The following is a 6,368-nucleotide window of genomic DNA, read 5'->3' as shown; positions in this document are numbered from 1 at the left end:
CTATTTAAATTTGCATTTTAAAAGGTAGTAATGTAGTAAGGATGACCCTGACTGGAGCTCTGATATTTGAAGTCTCTTATCAAAAATCATGTTAATATTTTCAGATCTGTATGTCTTGTTTTATCCTGGAAAGCTGAAATAAGTTTTGTATAATCCTGCAGTTTTCAGGACCAGCCCGTGCCTTTCATTTAGGTTACTGCTACCAGTGCCTAGTAGTTTTTATTGTGCATGGTAAGAAGGAAAGCATCTGCATTCCACTTGTCACCCAAGATGAACATAGGTAGACGTCTTCACATTCATGGTGAATTTTGTAGGCCTTTGTACCCAAATGTGTCATAATATATTCCATAAGCAAGTACGGTGGTGTTTTCTTAACAACATCATTGGAAGGTCTGGGATGGTGCAGATGCTAAAATCCATCAAAACAACAGTATGAAATTGATGACAAAACCAAAAGAAACCAAGAATAGATGTAAGTAATAACCAACCTTTGGAGACAGTGTAACAGAAAATGCAGTTGTTCAAAACATAAAGGAAAAGCAAACAAAGAAAAAGATTGTCGACAAGTTTTCTTAGAAGCTAAACGTGCAGATTTTGCAGTTAACCTTTGAGAAATTGGGGAAAGATTGTGTGGAAGTCATTTAGGTTAGCTTAGAACAGTGATACAGTTTTCCTCTGAAATACCAACATCTCTAGTTATTGTGCACTGAAGCATCCTCTTCAACTACTACTTTACTGGTCCAGTTGGTATTAGCTAGTATGTGTATGGAATTTTGTGGTTCAGTAATTTGTTTGGAGGAGGAAGAAAAGGAAAGATTTTTAAATCGTGGAATAAAAAAAAAATGTGGTTTTATTTGATCATTTACAACTGTTCTCTAAACAAAATTAACTAAAGCTTTCAATTTCCTGAACTGTTTCAGTAAACTTTGAATTTCTTTAGTTTGTCACTTGGGTTGTAGAAGTATTTTTCTTCTCTTTGCTGTATGGTTATCTAGGTGTTTGGTCGCTTTATGTACGTGGTACTGAAGCGCAGGATGTCAGTTTTAACCTTGCTAGAACAAACCTATGTGCAGGACTCTATCACCTGACCATGAGATGCATCCTTGAACTGTTGACCACTCAAATATTATTGACTTTTACTTTGCAATAGGTATTACATAAAAGGGAATGAAGTGTGTCTGGTTACTTAGTGGTGTACTGCCAAGCAACAGCGGCTGTGTTGGGCCCTGGGACCGTGTGCTATATTTAGAGTCTAGTTGTACAATTAGCGTCAAGAACCACACTGATAGTGGTCTGCATTTCACTTCAGCAGAACTTTAGATGTATTGTCTGGCCTGATACTGTATGTCTCAGTGAGTGCTGACTGATATACCTGTAACAACAACAGTACAGTAGCCTAGCCTTAAATAATGTTATCCATTAGGGGATTTTTTTTTTTTTCCAAACTACTCATTTTCAGTGCTTTTATTCCTTTATTTTGAACATTAGGGGGTTTAGGGCTGGGTTTTTTTTTTTAATGAATTTTTTAAAATGAAATGGTGAGTAACAGTTAACTAATTCCTTGTTATATCTTCTTTGTATTATATTTAAGTTAATGATTTCAGAAAATGACAATTCCTGCAAAAACATCAGAAGACATGCATGGCTTCATCTTCTCTGTATAGTTGCGTATTGGCTCTGTATGTATACATACAAAGACCATGCATATATATATTGCAAATCCACATCTATTAGTGTGTCTAAATATATTCAAAAAATAATTTTCCTTTTCAGCTGTTACTTTTAACTAGATACCATTGCAAAAGGAGGAACAACCAAAATGTTATCATTATCATTAGTTTGTCACTCTATCATTTTTAATGAGACAGCACTCTGTATAAATTATCTTGAAGAATGAATCACTTGCTTCATTTCTTAAAAGCCTGGTTTTCTTTGGCACAGGTTGTGAACGTTTTCCTCTGCTAATTCAGGGATTCAGGAAGCTACAAACTTCTCCAGATACACTTGGGAGGTAGGCTTAATCCAAAACTACATGAACAGAAATGTACTTTTATCTTGGTGCAATTCTAACAAAGAAGGGGGACAGAAGAAAAATACAGTTAGTTAAGGGTTATATATAAAGTTAGAAGAATAAAAATTTGATGCCTGCTTTGATATAGGCTGTTCTAGAAGAAAACAGCCTGTATCAAAGGCTGTTGGGGGTTTTTATTTCTGTGCATCCACAAAATCTTAATTCTGTGGTTGCTTTTATATATTTGCTCTCCTAGCTATGGTTTCCATACTCAAATGTGAAGGTTTCAGAGACAGATAAAGCTGCTGCTTCTCTGCATTTCCTACCCTTCCCAAGGAGAAATGAGCCCAATTTACCTCACAGTCAAATAAGGGCCAGCAAATAGATTACACCCAGCTTCTTGTCCCACTTACTTCAGAAATGTTTTAATGCTGGCCATGTGCCCTTTTGTGACTTTGATGCCTGCAATTTAAAGTTTTGCTTTTGCTGTATCATCACCACCTTGCATTCTGCATTGAGTGTAACAAGACTTTCAAGCCCATCATGTGTTGGGTGGATGAAAAGTGCTGCTGTAAGAGCATTACTGGGGTGGAGAGGAGCCTCCACAGACACTTAGTGTGGGTGCGGAAACAACAATCTCTCTCGGTGGGATGTGGTGTCAAAGAATTAGTGGGCATGTGAATGAAAGAGCTGAAACCATGCCTAAGCAGGCAAAGATACTGGTCCAGAGGATCTTTCAGGTGGAGGAATGTTATTGGACATACTTTGGGTCTTTCTGGCTATGGATATACTAGTTAACTGATGTGTCTGAGCACATGTTGAAAACTGAATGACTATAAACAGAAGGACCCCTAAAAATGTTTGCCCTGAGCCAGCTAGCAATCTCTCCATCAGCTCCTAGCCACTGAGTTATTCCCAGCAGAGCTGGTGAGCAATCCAGTTTTGGAGGCCAAGTGCCGAGGGGTACAGTAGGGAATGGCCTGCATCCCTGTGGTCTAGGTGCTGGAGGACAATCACCAGCAGATTTAACTCGGAGCCAAAATCACAGCCTCTGGCTTGAGTGTCCTGCCTCCAGTCCTGGCTGGTGTAAACACAGACATGAGCAGCGTTAGGGTAAGCAGCACCAGGTTCATCAGATTCCCAGACTGACCACCTGCCTTGTCACAGTTAGCCAAGGCTCGCCTTCAGACCCTGGTGGCTGGCATCTGAATTCTCTTTCAAAGTGCGTTTGCAGGAACATGTAATTTTCTACCATTCTTATCCATACAAATGTCCAGTTCCTTTTTTAATCTAGTTGATTATTTCATTGTTATTGTGGGATAATTAATTTCTTAATGTGTGCAGGGAAAAAATAATTTAATTGGTTTCAAATGTGGTGCTTTGTAACTTAGCTGAAAGGTGTGCGACATAGGAAAACAGAAGAACCTGACTTTGCTTTCTTTTCATCGTGTGTCAAGTAATTTCAGACTTTTCATTCTTGTTGTATTTTAATGGGGGCATTTTTCCAGTGATTTGTGACAGCTTTCCTTAGAGCTCATTGACCTTCAGAGTTCATTTTCTGGGAGGGAGGTGTGACAAGTCCAACAAGCACGCAGGAGGATGCACCACCCATCTGACACATACAGGTTTCATTTTCTGTATTACTCCTCATCCCATTTCATGTGCACTCCAACATCTTGTTTTGTTTTATTTATAGCTGTATGTTCAGCCAGTTTGTGTTTGCAATATTCACTGGGCCCCAGGCAATTTCCCTAGTAGCTGTCATTGAATTTTAAACTCCTGTGAAGTAGAAGAGTGGTGATTTGGGTTGGTTTTTTGGTTTCTTTTTCTGTTTTGGTTTCTACTTTTCTGTTTCCCTTCTGCCTTTATTTTTGCTTTTGATTGGTCATTCTGTGAAAAGTAATGTTGGAAGAATTACAGTTCCTACTCAGCACCAGGGGGGGAAGTGTTCCAAGAACAATTCTGGTAATCCAGAGCTTCTCGAAAATTTCAGTGAAAGCAGTTATCATAGTAATCATGAGAAAAGGACAAAATAAAATTTGGTGCTGCATTTCAATAGTTTCCTGGCTGCATTGCATGTTGTAATGATGCTGTAAGAAAATAAACACTACCTTTATTTCACAGTTTCTCAATTGTCATTGTTTAAGAGTTTTAAACGTTTTGTTCTAGTTGTCACCCTACTGATGTGTTTAAAAAAATAATGAAGCAACTCCTTTTTCACCAAGTTGCCTAGGAGTCCCCACCCCAGTGAGGGCAATGAAGTACTTGAGAGGTGTCAAACTGACCACTTACTTGTACAGGGATCATGAAGTTAGGCTACTCTTATGTATAGTAATAACCGCGTAACTTGGGTGTAGTCCATAAAAATAGGTTACCCTGAAAATTTGTAAAAAGTTGATGACTAGAGATTTTTACCAATGGATGCTTAGTTATATCCTAACTAATAATAATTAAAAAAGAACTAATTTTCCTAAAATTTCATATGCTTGCCTGTGAAAACATGACACTGCTACTTTTGGTGCCCAATATCCAAGCAACCTCTTGGCGATGGCCATTTGGGTGGAATAGCTACTTGGCTGCTCCTAGTGTATACCATGACTCTTCCTCCCTCACACGAGCAATCTCCAGCAAGGTCATTATCAGGACACAACTGCAAATATGTTCTTATCCTCCTGTCAGTACGTGTTTTTACTTGCAGGAGTGGAATATGAATTTCTAGTACTGTTGACATGAACTTTGTTGGCAAGTGTACTTTTGAGTTCACAAAAACACACTAAGAGACATAAAGAGAGAAGCATTAAGGTAAATATGAAAAGCATTTTTTTCATTCAATTTCATGTTTGAGTTCTTCAGAGGACAATAGCACAGCAAATAGTGCACCATATCTGGATCTGTGACTGAGTTTAGAAGCTGATGGTACTTTTCTCACTATGCCTGGAACAGTTCTACTCAAAAGCCCCTAAACTTCTGTAAAAACTTAGTAGAAAGCAGTATCTTTCTTCATGAAACTGTTATTATAATTGATCAGTGGCACTGTACCAGCAGAAAAAAAAACCCTGACAGGTAAGTGTGAAAAGAATTACTGCTGGAAATGTATCCTCTAACATCTGGTGGGTTTTGAAGTAAACTGTCCCCCTTGACCGAATAGCCTGTCTGCTGCTGCACGATGTGTGCTAACCTCTCTGGCACCCAAATTCATCAAAATACACCTTACAATGAATTTTACTACAGTAAAGGCTTACAGCCAGCAAGAAGTCTGTGGTTCTTTATTCCATTCTCTCTGAGAGTAGTTCATTATTTGTAATTAATCTTTCTTCTATTCCAAAAAGTGCCTATCTGGGGGAGGGGAAGGGGGGTGCACGAGTAAGTTATGCTTTGCTACAGATATATATACTTTCAAATAATTAAGAAAAATTAGCAGTAATCCTAAAGCCCTGTTTGATTGCATGAGTCATCCTGGGATCAACCAGAGCATACTTGCATGGATTTCTTGCTACTCTCAAAGGGAAGGGATTTGTGAGCAGAATCCTAAAGCATCGAAGTTCTGCTGGGGGAGAGGAGGGGTTCCTTTCTTCTTTTTCCGAGAATTGTACCAGTATTATGCATGTTTGTAAAAGCATGAATTTTGGAGGAGAAATACTCCATCTAAAGATCAGGATGATACCCAAAAATCTAAGTATTTTTCATCTTGAAATTAACAATTGAATAGTTCTGGTAAGTATAGATTTAGGATGTAAGGACAACGTAATTTAAGCAGGTACTGCCTCACAGAAGCACTCACAAACATTCACTCCACCTATTCTCTGCAATAGTGTTCAAGGAGATTTAGTGGTATTTTTTATTCAATAGCTCTATAAAAGAACATAGAGGTTCCCCTCATATTATGAAGGGGTTGTGTTTATTTCCCTGAAAGCAGGAATGTAGGTATCTCCAGGCCGTCTGCCTGAGTCAGTTTTAAATTATTCTACAGCAATCCACCAGGAGACCAAGGCCCACATGTGCCCATGAAACTGATGGTGGCTCCAAAGGATTGCATGCGTGCCTCAGCGGCTTTGTTCTTTCCTCCAGCAGAATCTGCCATCCTTTCTTCCGCAGAAGCAATCCTTAAACCCGTAGCAGGTGCCTCGAGGAGCAGAGAAGAGCTTGGCTAAGGCGAAGGCTGTAGCAGGCCGCTGTGTTCCCAATGAGGGCTCACGAAGCTATTTCCCCAGCCGTGCCGGCCTAAGAAGATGCTCCAGCCGCGGTCCTGGCCTCGGCTACACACGCGAAGCAATTGCTGGCAAAACTTCCTTGCGCAACTCAGCTTTCCGACAGACGTCCTACTTTTGCTCCGGGAGAAGCGGCTCCGCTGCCCACA

Source organism: Athene noctua, chromosome 1 (genome assembly GCF_965140245.1).
Source record: "Athene noctua chromosome 1, bAthNoc1.hap1.1, whole genome shotgun sequence".
Taxonomy (NCBI): domain Eukaryota; kingdom Metazoa; phylum Chordata; class Aves; order Strigiformes; family Strigidae; genus Athene; species Athene noctua.
Note: the sequence above shows the minus strand (reverse complement) of the source record.